The 14,069-nt window shown below is 37.2% G+C and overlaps 1 protein-coding gene across 3 annotated transcripts in view; it reads left to right on the plus strand.

Moving 5' to 3' along the window:
* The first annotated feature begins 330 nt into the window (after positions 1 to 330).
* The window catches only part of LOC129769835 (uncharacterized), a 427,637-nt gene continuing 413,898 nt past the window's right edge, over positions 331 to 14,069 (plus strand). For all 3 annotated transcript variants that reach the window (XM_055772319.1, XM_055772318.1, XM_055772322.1), the window contains exon 1: positions 331 to 1,703. The gene's annotated coding sequence lies outside the window, so the exon portion shown is untranslated. The remainder of the gene's footprint in view (positions 1,704 to 14,069) is intronic.

The following is a 14,069-nucleotide window of genomic DNA, read 5'->3' on the forward strand; positions in this document are numbered from 1 at the left end:
AGAGCGCGAACGAGTTTCGTGTGGTGCTTCGGGGCGCGAAAAGACCGCTGCGTTTGCTGTGGTGATTCAGTGATTCAGTTCGCAGGAGAACTTACACCCCCCAAAAGCTTCAACCCTTTTGCGTTGGTGAGATCAAAACAGAAGCATATTCGCTTTCTCTCTCTCCTCCCGAAAGCTCCACCGCTCTCTGTTATTGTCTTTAGCGTGTGGTTGTGCCCTCAGCAGAGACAGACGACCGATGGGTAGCATAGAGTCAGAGGAAAAGAACCGAGAAAAAAAACACATCCACACGGGATACCGCGGGGTATTCGCGTTTTACCGCTATGTGGCAACCGGACGGTTCAGTCGAGTTTTGAACTTCTACCTGGGCGCAAGTCTTTGGCCGTCGGAGTCGGAGAGCTGCTGCCGATCGAAAGCAAAGTGGTTGAGAGTGAAGAATCAACAAACCGTGGCTCGAAGAAGAAACCGGGGAGTTTGAGGAAACGACGGACAGTAAGAAAAAAAAAGAGTCAGTCTGTTGAGCTCAGTTTTTCATCAGCCGCGCGGATACGGTAAAAAGACTTGAACGCGAGAGTCAGTCGATTTGTTTCAAGAGTGAATGTGCTTTTTTTGGAAGTGAAATTTCTGCAGCGCGAAGCGAAGAAGAGTTCAAATTTCGGCGTCGGCGTCGAGTGTGGTATGATCTTGAAGTGTAGAAAGAATAATTCATAATCCCAAGGTCCGAGAAGAGTTCGGGCCGTGGTCATCTCAAATCCCAAGCAAGTGGTCTGTGCTTGTTGTGTACCAAGTGATGATATTCGCGTGCTCCCGCAGAGTGAGCAAGTGAGCTTTCGTGGGAAGAGTGAGAGGATCAACACAGCCAGCAGTGCATTGCACTTCGTTTGGTTTGATTGCGTGGAAACTGGAAATCAGCCGAAGAAACGATCTGTGTGCAGCAAGAAAGTGGTCACGAAAGCGAAGGATTCGAGCCCAAGTTCTGGAGTGTTTTTTCGATGTTGTGTTGATGCTGCGTGAAGTGTTGGACCAACCCAGCTGAGAAAGTGATCCGAAAGTGATCTTCTTGTGAAACGGAAGTGCATTCCAAATTCAAGGTTCGAAACCGAAAAAAGTTGTTGTTAAAAATCGTTGTTCCATTTGAATGAGAGTGATTATTTAAATAGCGAAAAAACGACTCAATTTTAATCCGGTGGATTAAATTGCAGCAAAGTTAAGGGCGCAAGAAAGAAAAGGACGCAGAGAGAAAGAAAGCGAGAAAGGTTTTAAAACATTGGCTCACATCGCCGCAAGTTGCGACGAGGCGACAACTTTCCATTGGGACCGTCGTCTCACACGTTTTGAAACACTCAGTTTTCCTTTTTTTTTATTGTCAAACGAGTGTGCTTCCATAGCAACGCCGGAAAGGCACAGAAGCATTTTACAACAATTATTCTCGCGCGCGGTCAGAAGTTGGATCGTTGGAACAACGTGCGAGATAAGAAGATCCGCGAGAGTGTGTGGAGCGGAGGTGCTAGGCAGCGGAAAAAGTGAGAAAACAGGGAACGAAGGAAGGTAGAAGAGTGCAAAAAATAAAGTGAAGTAAGAAGAAAAAAAAAACAACGCGAGAAGGTGAATCGAAAGTAAACCAGCCGCGAACAACAGGCGAACAAGAAACAACGATCCCCATGGTGGCAGGAAGAGAAAATTAAAAGCAGAGATAATAAAAAGTAAGTTGAGTATAAACAAGCACACATTTTTGTCTCCGTCTCTTTCGGATTTGCCTTTCTCAAGTGGAGCGTGATATGTTTGTGTGAATTTATATATGTCGGACGCGAAGCATGTGATGCTGCGAACAGATGCAATTTCTTGCAGAGGGTGGGTTTATTTTAGTCCATCGATAGAAATGGGTTTCATTTATTTGTGTTATGTTTGATAACATATTTTCAAAGCTCGTGTTAAGAACATAGTCACAGTCGGTAATGCTTCTCTTCACTTCAGCCTAATCGGCCTTTTAGTTTTTTTTTCCAAAATTTATATTTTTATCAAGGCTCATATGGCGTTAGCCTGACGGGGCCGGAGTTCAATATTTTGACAATTTTTCTTATTGTCAATGTTAGTAATATTTAACCGATTACTCGCGGTCGGCTCGAGGTTAGTATTACAAGTGTTCTCGTAATTGGGATGTTGCTGTCTCCAATGCTCTGTACGTGTGCCCGACACGGGATACTTCCTATTGGGATGCAGCTGACCAATCATCGGCAACGCCCCCTAGTATGTACCCCATATCTAGCGTGGTGCGTCTTCTCGACTCGAGGAATCCAGGATAGAATGGTCACTAGCCGGCGATAGCCAGGATAGAATGGTCACTTTTAGTTCCCAGGATAAGTATACTTTCAGCGTGGTATCGACTTAACACTAAATCTACCACGAGGGGTCAAATGACCCATTTGAAGCTTTTAATCAACTGTAATCAATTTGCAAGAAAATCAAATTATATTGTCACAACATAATTTTCCTACACTATTTTTCTTAAAACATACATAATGTATTTTTCAGTGTTTACTCCTTTCTTGTAATTTTTTTTTACAGAGAAATATATGTAATCTGTCCTAACTACCGCAACGGGTCATTTGACCTGTGCAAACATTCATATGATATCTGAAAGATTTGTATATGTGGTTGTGATACAAAACCATTGCATTACACATTTTTGCTATTGCTTTATATGTTTTCTTGTATTTGTGAATGAATAGTGAATGATAAGAATTAATTGTATTGCTGACTATCCAAACGAGCTCACAGTAACCATTCCAGACTCAGCCATTTCATGCCAAACCAATATAGTGGTTGTCAGATTTTCGCCAAAAGTGGTAATTTTGTTCTTCATCGCAAAACAGAAAATTTATTAGGGTGTCCATTTCCATTTTAGGGTGGTCCGAAAAATCATTTTTCCACTTTTTCACAAAAATAACTTTTTTTATAAACTCATAACTTTTGAACCACTGAACCAATTTAGATGATCGACATATCAAATTGAAGCCATAAACCTTTCATCAAAAAATACTGAATCTGCGTAAACATTGGATATACTTTTAGTGATTATTGATTGTAGTCGTTTTTATTATTTTCATGGCTTTGAACTAGAGGGCGCTATTTTTTTTTTTGAAAACTGAGGATTTTTTACATAACATATCTTGACATCGGAGATGCTTTTTTTCGTTTTAGATTCTTCAAAGTTAACCGGTGGTCCGAAAAATCATTTCTGCCCTTTTATCCAAAAACGACTTCTTGCGAAAAAATCAGATTTGAACTACTGAACCAATTTAGATGGTTGACATATTTAATTGAAGCCAATAAGCTAAACTTCTTTGAAAAAATATCACATTAGCGTTAAGATTGAATTCTAGTCGCACAGGTCTAGTTTAGTCACAGAAATATTGAACGGAGACTTGAAGCATGTTAAAGGGCCTGGCCGGGTAAGGGAGTAAAAAGTGCCCCCAAACCAAATCGCTAGCTGTATGGCAAATATTATAAAGGATATTAAATAAGAAATTTTGTCGGTTTGTTTGAACCCCTATGTGGTTTGACGTAGGATCTATAGTGAAAAACGTACTTTTTCGTTTATTTCACACCATCCTCAATAGATCCGATATAAAAATTTGAAAAAAATACTGAATGTGCATCTAATCACGGTGAATTCAGAAAAATTATCAAAAAAATATTTCATCAAAAATTTTAGTACTAAAAAAAATATTTCAATTTTGAATTTTTTTTTGGGATTAAGAGATTCAGTACTACTCTAATTCATATTTAAATGTGCTCTTACGGCTTTTCTAGATTGATAAATATCTTCAAGCTGTTTTTTTCAAATATCTAATAATAAAAATAAAATAATAAAAAAAATAATACACAGTACAAAAATTTTTTATAGATTTTCTGGCATATCGAAATTTTGAAAAAAAAATATAACTTTGAGACCACAAATCCGATTTGTTTTTTTTTTAATTTTAATCTTTCAATTGAAAACCACAAGTACAATAAAATAATCGATTTCAAAAAAATAAAAATAATAATGCAGACGATGAAGAAAATTATTTTTGTGTCACACAATGCTCTTAAAAATTCAGGAAAAATTACGCCACGTGTAGAAAAAAGACACATACGAACGCATTTAAATAAAAATTTAAGCAGGAGTGGGTCTCAAAGTTATTTTTTTTTCAAAATTTCGAAATGCCAGAAAATCTATAACATTTTGTTGTACTGTGTATTTTTTTTATTTATTTTTTATTATTAGATATTTGAAAAAAAACAGTTTAAAGATATTTATCAATCTAGCAAAGCCGTAAGAGCACATTCAAATATGAATTAGAGTAGTACTAAATCTGTAAATCCCAAAAAAAATTTTTTCAGAATTTTAATATTTTTTTTAGTACTAAAATTTTTGATGAAATTTTTTTTTGATAATTTTTCTTGATACACCGTGGTAAGATGAACATTCAGTATTTTTTTCAAATTTTTATCTCGGATCTATTGAGGATGGCGTGAAATAAACGAAAAAGTACGTTTTTCACTATAGATCCTACGTCAAACCACATAGGGGTTCAAATAAACCGCAAAAATTTCTTATTTAATATCCTTTACAATATTTGCCATACAGCTAGTGATTTGGTTTGGGGGCACTTTTTACTCCCTTACCTAACCACTCTTTGGAAATATAAAAAAAATATTTTTTTGGTACCGCGCAACACTGAAAAAAATAACACATATCTAGAAAAGCCGTAGAAACACATTTAAATATGAATTAGAGTAGTAATGAATCTCTAAATCTCAAAAAAAAAAAATTTCAAAATTTCAATATTTTTTTTGGTACTAAAATTTTTGATGAAATTTTTTTTGATAATTTTTCTTGATACACCGTAGTAAGATGCACATTCAGTATTTTTTTCAAATTTTTATCTCGGATCTTTTGAGGATGGCGTGAAATAAACGAAAAAGTACGTTTTTCACTATAGATCCTACGTCAAACCACATAGGGGTTCAAATAAACCGCCAAAATTTCTTATTTAATATCCTTTACAATATTTGCCATACAGCTAGTGATTTGGTTTGGGGGCACTTTTTACTCCCTTACCCGGCCAGGCCCTTTGCAAAAATAACAACTAAAAAACGAAAAAAATAGCATCTCTGATATCGAGATATATTATGTAAACAACACTCAGTTTATCAGAAAAAATATAAAAAAAATATTGCGCCCTTCATCTTTAACCGAGAAAAGTATAAAAAACTAATTCAATTAATAATTACAGAAACCAAAATCCTAATTTTCGGCAAAAGTAATATTTTTTCATTGAAAACTAAATCATAAGCTTCAATTTGATATGTCGATCATCTGAATCAGTCCAGTAGTTCAAATGTAATGAATTTTTGTAGTGGCAAAAAGGATAAAAAAATGTTTTTTTTTGAAGAATCGATCAACTTTGAAAAATCATTACTCGAAACCGAAAAAAAAGCACCTCTGATATCAAGATATGTTATGTAAAAAATCCTAAGCTTTCAAGAAAAAAATATAAAAAAATAGTGCGTCCTCTAGTCCAAAGCCAAGAAAGCAATAAAAAACGATTACAATCAATAATTACGAAAATAAAATTAATTTTTTTTGCAAGTTATGAATTTTTGAAAAATGTTATTTTTGGGAAAAAGTGAAAAAAAAATCGAACCACCCCAAAATGGAAATGGGCACCTTAATAAAAAAATAAAAAAATACGGGTTTTCTGTTTTGCGATGAAGAACAGAATTACCACTTTTGACGAAAATCTGAGAACCATTCGGTTTGGAATGGAATGGCTGAGCTACAGTGCTATTTTGCGTGTCAAAAATTGTAATTTCATTAGTTTACTAATGATTGTTATCGTACAATGTCGAAATATACTGGAGAAATATGGTATGTCACGTTTTTCAACAAACAACTATTCATGAAGGGTCACTTGACCCGCTGTGGTAGGAAAAGGTATACATGAAACATCGGTAGGTTTAGTGTTAAAAAGGGCACTTACGCACAAATACCAGCGCTTTAATAAGAAATATGTTTAGTCCCTACATTTTTTAAATACGTCCAAGAACATACCCTAAACACGTCGCAAGAGTTTCCAACACTTGACTAAAGCAAAGCATTCAAAAACTATTATATGTATTTGGCCCTCCTGGTCGGGGTTTCTCCTTAACCGTTTGAATCCGGGAGAGCGCTCCACTTGTTGTATGTCTAAAGTACGGGAAGCGCGAAAGCGCTTTCCTTGTTTTATGCTAACATTTTTGCCTTGTCACCTTTTAACGTAAGATTTTGTCCTCCGAGTACATGTTGGAGGTATTGTGTGGAATAAATGTAGATTCTATCGCTTGTTATTCATCTCTTTTTCGATGGATTTGATAGATTTTTGAAAACCGCTTTAAAAGGTACCAGGGCGAAATTTAAGACGATGTGTAGAATATAGTAAAAAGTAAAAAGGACGAAAAAGTGAAAAGATCAAATCTAATTTGCTCAATTTGTAAAAGAGGACTTCACGCGCTTTGTGCAGCAAACCATAATTTTGAATAAAATTGTTTGATTATAATTTACTTTTGTTATTTGAAAAATATATTTATATAGATAAGTTAATCATATTACTAACATATTCTAAGCAAACATTGTCAAAATATTGAACTCCCGGCCCCGTTAGGCTGACGCCATATGAGCCTTAATAAAAAAGATAAGTTAATGTTCATAAGTTTTATAAATACCACTTTTTATGCCTTTTTTGTACTTTAACACAATTTTTGTGGTGACCTAATAAGTTATAGTATTTTTTTAAATATACTTAAACTCATCCGGATTTTGGCAATATGTTCACAAAATTTGGCCCATACTCAAACGGTTAAGCAAACAGAAGTATGAATACCGTTCCAGGAATAAATTAATTTCTAATTTTTTCTTGAAGTTTTAAGAGGATTGCGTGAAAAAAATATTTTTTGGCATTTGGGCATTTTTAATTTATTTTGAATTTAGAGACTCAACACTGCTCTGATATTTATTTAAATTTTGTTTTTATATGTCTAAATTTTGTCGGTATATTTAGTGCATTGCGCTGTACAAAGATTTTTTCTCGTATCTTCAAGTATATGAGATTATCTTTACATTGGATTTAGATGGTTTACCAAACTCATAGGAGTCAACAGTACGAGAGAGCTTTGTGAGAAAAAATAAAGTCCTTGTGGAAAGATCATTCAGATTAATGAGAAGAACACTTAAAAAAAACCCAAATTATTATTATTTTTTTCATTTTACTTTTGAATTTTTTTTATTCTTTATTTGAGAGGCTTTCAGCCTCCTAGGCTGGTTCGCCTCATTTTAATCTTACAATTGAAAACCACGAATACAATAATCGATTCCGAAAAAATAAAAAATAATAAAGCTGGCGATTAAGAAAATTATGTTTGTGTCTCGCAATGCTCTTGAAAATTCAGGAAAAAATTGCATCATATGTACGAACGCATTTAAATAAAAATTAGAGCAGAAGTGGGTCTCAAAGCTATTTTTTTTTTCAAAATTTCGAAATGCCAGAAAATACATTTTTTGATGAAAAAATTGTTCGAAGATATTTATCGATACACCTTAGTAAGATGTACTTTCAGTTTTTTTTTCTTCTTATTTTTGTCTAAAATCTATTGAGAATGGCTTGAAAAAAAACGAAAAGGCACATTTTTCACCATAGATCCATATAAGGACTCAAATAAATGGTACAGGTCGAACTCGATTATCCGGGATTCGATTATCCGGAATTTCAGACTTGATTATCAGGATTTTTTTTTTATTTTCGGAAATTTTAAATGATTTGTATAATAATGCCATATTGAATATCTAATATGGGTATCAAATGAAAGGGCTCAACTAGTAGAATGCAGTTATTTATTAAAAATGTAAATCTAAGATGGCGGCCACTACAAAATGGCGGATAACATATTTTCTCAGAGCCCCATCAGTATGGGTATCAAATGAAAGGGCTTCACTAGTAGAACACGGTTATTTATGACAAATGCAAATCTAAAATGGCCGCCACCACAAGATGGCGCCATATATATTTTTTTCACAACCCCATATTGGTATTGTCAATATGGCTTGACTGATAGAATACAGTAGATCATAAGTAGATCAAATCTAAGATGACCGCAGTTCCCAAATAAACAATTACTTTTTAATGGTTCCATTCAGCTTGCCCTGTTTGTATGTGTGTTTGAATGTTTTGTAGGGTTGTCCCACATGAATAGAGAATTGAAAATTGAACATACATTTAGTTCTACTGTCATTAAAAAACTGCGTATTCCATGATCTTGAGAATTTCAATGGTGGTCGTCCTTTAAAAATGGCTTGGATTTTCATTATCTGCTATGTTCTACTAGTCGAGAACTTTCTTTTGATACCCATATTGATGAGGTTTTGAAAAAAAAAATACATATGGCGCCATTTCGTGGTGGCGACCATTTTGGATTTGCATTTTTCATAAATAAGTGTGTTCTACTAGTCAATCCCTTTCATTCGATACCCATATTGATGGGGTTTCGGGAAAATATGTACATAATCCGCCACTTTGTAGCGGCCGCCATCTTGGATTTTCAAGATCATGGAATACGCAGTTTTAAAATGACACCAGAGATAAACATGTGTTGCAAATTTCAGATCAAATGGTCAACAGGAAGGGGGTTAATTTTTCATTAATGTGGAACAGCGCTACAGACAAAGTTATAAAGTTACAAAGTCACAAACAAACAATCAGGTCAAACCAGATAAAACCGATGAATAAGTGCAAATCATAACTACAATACGTTTACCGAGAGAAAATTCGTTTGTTCATGACTCGATTATTCGGAGGGTTCGATTATCCGAAGTGAAAAAATAATCAATGCTCCGGATAATCGAGTCCGACCTCTACTACTGCCAAAATGTTTTATTTAGTACCCTATACAATATTTTCCATACAGCTGGTGATTTGGTTTGGGGGCACTTTTTACTCCCATACCCGGCCAGGCCTTTTGTCGATGTTTTGTTACTATCAAAACATATCGACAGACTTATCGCAATATGATTGAAGGCTCGATCATATTGTGATATGGTCTGGGCGATACTAAAGGGTGTGTCACATCAAATTGCATCACGGAAAAAACGCTGTATAAATTTAATTTTTAGGAATTATATCTTCAGCTTTCGCTTATAATCAGATAAGAGTGTATAGATCACGTTGGCCATGCTTCACTGTCAATTTTTCGTAAATTTGGAAAAATGTCGTCGAACGAAAAAGAGCGTCGTGAATTAATCCTGTGCACTCTTTTCGAGAATCCGGAGTTGTCACATCGGGACATCGGTAAGATGCTGGGAATCGTCCAATCCACGGTCAGCAGAGTACTAAAATGATACTTCGAGAACCTAACCATCGACCGGAAGGTTAAGAACGGCAAAAATGGATGCTCCGTCAGTGAAAAAGATCACAAGCGCGTAGTTAAGCAGTTTAGACGTGATCCGAGAAGTTCGGTCCGGGATGTCGCCAATAAGCTGAATTTGTCAAGTTCATTCGTCCAGCGGACCAAGCAGCGGGAGGGCCTGCGTACATACAAGGTTCAGAAGGCTCCTAACCGCGACGAAAGGCAAAACATGGTGGGGAAGACGCGAGCCCGGAAGCTGTACACCGAAATGCTGACCAAACCGCATTGCCTGGTAATGGACGACGAATCCTACGTCAAAGCGGACTTTCGTCAGCTGCCGGGCCTGTTGTTCTTCTCCGCAGAGGACAAATTCAGCGTTCCGGAGGAGATTCGCAAGCAGAAACTATCCAAGTTTGCCAAAAAGTACATGGTGAGGCAAGCGATCTGCTCTTGCGGAAAGCGGAGCGCCCCATTCGTGATGACCGGCACGGTAAACGGGCAGGTTTACCTTAAGGAGTGCCTACAGAAGAGCTTACTACCACTATTGAAGCAGCACGAGGGCCCGACCATCTTCTGGCCGGATCTCGCTTCGTGCCACTATTCAAAGGACGAGGTGGAGTGGTACGAAGCCAACGGGGTCACCTTCGTGCCAAAGGAAATGAACCCGCCCAACACGCCGGAGCTTCGCCCAATAGAGAAATATTGGGCGATTATGAAGCAAGCCCTCCGGAAGAACCCAAAAGTTGTCAAATCGGAGGCGGACTTCAAGAGAAAGTGGATTTCTGTTCAAAAAAAACTACAACCTGACGTTGTACAGAACCATATGGACGGGGTAAAGAGGAAGGTGCGAGCATACGGGGCTCGAAGTATGAATAAAAAGAAAATGCCAAAAGTTGTTTAATAGTTTTTATTTTACTGTCTAAAATTTTCAAAAGGATCGGTCTACTGGGCGAATTTCTACAGCGTTTTTTCCGTGATGCAATTTGATGTGACACACCCTTTATTTTGATTAAAAAGTTAATTTCGATGAAATGAAAAAGTTGTGGATATTATTTTTCTCATGAAAGTGGGTTTACTTTGAAACATATCTTGTACAATGAAGAGTAGACTCCAAATTAGTAGACTGAGTTGCCGAAAGTATGCTGGAGGAAAAAAAAAATCACCCATAAACCTACCAGTTAACATTACTGTGAACTATAGCGCACCAACCTATTCAGCGAAGCTTTATTCACTGCCGAGCCCCATGTCAACACGCGCACAGTTCATTAACATGTCAATTCGCGAATGATAGTCCCCCCTCCCGGGTATCACCCACACCCACTCCTAGGAAATGGCGGTTAGCACCCGCCAAGCATCCGTCTGGCGTCGGGCAGCGGCAAATATCGGCCATCGCAAGGTCAAGCACCGATGTTTGTGTGGTGCTTATTTCCAAATATTATCTCTGACATCTCGACTCGAGCTTCTCTGCTTTCTCGCAAAAGTCAAACCAACCAACGAATCGATCCCCGCCAAGCGTCAGCAGTCAGCGAAAATATCAAGGCAGACTAGGCAGGCAAACATCAGTTTTTCATCCCGCGCCGAGAGACTGAGAGGAACCGACCGAGACCGTTAGAAAAAAAGGTCCACGAGTGCGCGGTTTGCGTGTTGGTGGGCCATAAACGCGAAACACACGCTGCAGCGGCGGCAGCGAAAACAGGGGCGAGTGCACCGCATTTGGACCCCAAGGTAACGGAGTAATTAGCGTCTTTCGGAAGCTTTATCAGATCGCCCATCGAACAAAGGTTGAGGTCCCACAGCTTAAAGTTCATCACATCGAAATTAAACACTTTTCACCCCGTTTTGTGGCTGCGATTATTCGACAAAGCGCAGCTTAATTCGTCATGGTTGATTTCCACTATCGACCCGGCGCGTTAATGATTGCGAACATTGGGTTGCGATGCGGTTGGGTTCGGGCTGAAGGGATTACTGCTCATAAAAGGATAAAAATCCAATCATCCAATCGGGCCATGCCATGTCAGACCGCGACAAGGGTGGACCGCGGCGGGCCGGCTGTCACCGTGGCGACAAATCTCTGAAATTTAAATCAAGTCGCACCCAGAAAAGCGTGCTGAACTGCAGCACTCAACTTCCAGGCCAGGCCAGCAACGGCAGGAACGAAAGTCTCAACCCCCGCGCACTTCAGTAACGGTACATGGACGGCAGAAAGAGTTCAGAAACGGAGATGGATTGATTTGCTGGTCGGTCGACTGGCGGAGAGAAGGAACAGTGGACTAAGTGAAGTGAAGTAATAAATCAAAAAACTTGTTCTAGTTAGATTCGATACGAATCGATAGGTTCGGCTGGAAGATATTTGCATACGACCCGACAATCGCCGCTTCAGAAGTGTTGTTTCAAAAGTGGTCCCGGGTGATTTTTAAATTTCTTCAAATGTACGGCATACAAATACACGGCAAAATATTTTTTTTCCACATGTTCCGCTATTTATAGGTAAAATAAAGAGGTTTTACATTTTTCAAACTATCTTCAACAATTCTTCAAAATGAAGAAATGTCATCACATCTGGCACCCCTGACTACGAAGTCGAAAATAGTGCCATTCACGACTCAAACCTGTGTTCTTGTTTTTTTTGAGAATTCAATTTACACTCACTGCGTCCCGTTCCCGTCTCTAGTGATCCCCGATTTTTGAAATTAATCATTCATTAGGTGATCGAATATTTTTCCGCTGTTTGTTATCCGATACGATTAATCGCCCGAAATAATCGATTAATCGATTGATCGCAACACTGAGAGAAATAATTAGTTATACTTATTTTACTACTTCGCTAGAATGTTTTTACCTTTAGTTTTCAATCAGTTAAAATAACCTACTTGGTGTAGTTTCGTCCAAGCGTGTTGTAGTTTGTATCTCATTGCAGGCATAGCATACTGCTCGATAAGGCATTCATGCTGCTTGTTAACTACATATACTGTTCGTACCATCACTCTCCGTAAGTTGTCGAATGGGTTTTGATCTGATAAACAAGCTGGCCAATCCAGATTCTAAAGCCCCTATTCATTAGATCATAGCCGGACGACCAGCTTTTATAAACTAATATTTTACCTATCGGATTACTCAATTATAACGGTGGTTTAGACGCAAAAACAGCAATAAATTATCGTGAAGAACTTCGTTGTACTCCCCAGCAAACATTAAATCGTATAACTTGTGTATAAGAGTTGTATATGAAATGGGATCGAGTCGCAATCATATATCATATCGATCAATGTATACTTCGTGTATATCTAAAATCGTATGAAATTCGAAAAATACGATTTTATTTTTTTCACTACAGATTAGATCGTAATTCGGTATAACAACCCAGCAAACATTAAATCATAAAATTTGCGTATATACAGCATCATATTATATTTCATTTGGTTTCGGTGCTATGTGATACGCCTAACTAACATGTACATGCAAAAGTGGAGGCGATATACATACATGACAGTTGCTTGCGAATTAGTTTGAATGGATATACGACTTACACAGGTGTCTGGTACGACTAATGTCATACGTATATACGATTTATTACAGACAAATAAAAAAAATGGCGGAAAATATTCGTGAGATTATAATTAACCTCTCGAATCGCCATTTGTATATATGAGTACATTTATGTTTGTAGAAATAGAAAATATTAATTTGACTGTTGAAGGGGGAGTGGAATATAATGCTTAGAATCAGTGGTGGTTATGGTTCAAGAAATGGCTCCGATGGGTCTCGAGCTCCGGTTGTTTAGATGATAAGCAACAGCTACCTCGCACTGCTATCTGGGATATAATCCTAGAGTAGCTTATACTTGTAAAAAACTGATACGAACGAGATGCAATCGGATACGTCATTCCTGGTTGCCGATTTCTCGTATTTAACTGTGTCTTAAGGAAAAGGGAGTCATTTCAATCAAATAAACCAAGTAACTGTAAAGTAAGTTCATAGTAACGATCTCAATTGTATTTTTTTTCTTTTGTCTGAGAACAATTTGCTTACTCAATGCATTCAAAACATTGTGTTACATAATTGGATACTGTTTGTTTGTCTTGGAAACTTGGCAACCTTGCAAAGCCAAATAGACCAAGGCGCTTTTAAGTACACTACCACATTGTTCAATACGCAAAAAACCCTGAATTCCACTTACATTATTGAGAGAATGCAGAGTTTCAAAAGCTTGTGTTCAATCTCTCTCTTTCATGTTTCAGGTAAACTCTTCCTTTCTTACTGTTTTCATATACCGCTCCCCTATCCAACATAGTGAACAAACGACAGCACCTTGTACAATAGATCCGTCTTCAAATAAACATCAACAATCTTGATGTGTCAAATTCATAATATGATGTAATATGTCCTCAATTACAATACAATTTTTTCAAATTGTATGTTTATGTGACTCTCGAACTGATGTCGATTAGTTCAATCTTACGATTGTGTATACCATAAAACCGATGTTTGTTATATCCCATTACGACTGAATCTGTCGTGATGAATAAAATCAAGTTTTTCGCATTTTATACGATTTTGGATACACATTATGCATCCTTTGATTAATATTTTATGTGATTGCAATTTAATACTAATTTCTATATTATTGATGGGTTAAGTCGTATATC

The sequence above is a fragment of the Toxorhynchites rutilus genome, chromosome 2, assembly GCF_029784135.1.
Source record: "Toxorhynchites rutilus septentrionalis strain SRP chromosome 2, ASM2978413v1, whole genome shotgun sequence".
NCBI lineage: Eukaryota > Metazoa > Arthropoda > Insecta > Diptera > Culicidae > Toxorhynchites > Toxorhynchites rutilus.